Here is a 626-nt window from a genome sequence, read left to right as displayed (position 1 = left end):
CCCTTCGCCTCCTCTCCCCTCACTGTCCTTTCTCCTTGGCCCTCTCGGGAGCCTCTGGGCAGCTTTTTTGGTTCACCGGAAAGGGCTCTTCAGCTGTCACAGCCCTCCTGCTTGATAAGCTCTGCAAACTATCCCAACTCGATTAAGACATCCGTCTGCCTACACAGAGACCTCCCAACAGCTGGTGATCTTATCTGACGTTTGATTATACCAACTTTGACAGTTGTATTTGTTATACTCATCAGGGAAAAACTGGGACTGTGGAAGCCACAGCTGTCGTCCCCATTTTTCACCTTATCGAGCTGAAAAGAGCTTTCTGGCTTTTATTTAAGTGGTGGTGGTTGGGGAGGGGGGGTCGGGTGGATGACACAGTGGGCCAACTTTGGAGCGGGTGACATTATCCGTTGTGTCGCTTCAGAAGGAGAGAGCCGCTGCCGCTCAGAGCCCTGCAGATGGCCTGGGAGCCAAGCGAAAGGGCAGGAGGGGGAGGCAGAAGGCTTGGCTTCCGGGGGAAGGGCTGGCATGGACAAAATCCCAATGCCACTCAGAACAGAACACCGCAGAAAGTCACTTCTAGCTGGGTAATCTGGGAAGAGCTTCTAGAAAGGGTGCACTTGTCCTGGCCT

The 626-nt window shown here is 53.7% G+C and overlaps 1 protein-coding gene across 4 annotated transcripts in view; it reads right to left on the bottom strand.

The window, feature by feature from the left end:
- DCAKD (dephospho-CoA kinase domain containing) overlaps positions 1–626 on the bottom strand; it is a 24,000-nt gene that overhangs the window by 5,301 nt on the left and 18,073 nt on the right. The gene's annotated exons all lie outside the window — the stretch shown is intronic.

Source organism: Condylura cristata, unplaced genomic scaffold, assembly GCF_000260355.1.
Source record: "Condylura cristata isolate star-nosed mole 26May11 unplaced genomic scaffold, ConCri1.0 scaffold00017, whole genome shotgun sequence".
Taxonomy (NCBI): domain Eukaryota; kingdom Metazoa; phylum Chordata; class Mammalia; order Eulipotyphla; family Talpidae; genus Condylura; species Condylura cristata.
The sequence above is the reverse complement of the archived record's forward strand: the minus strand, read 5'-3'. Positions and strand labels throughout refer to the sequence as shown.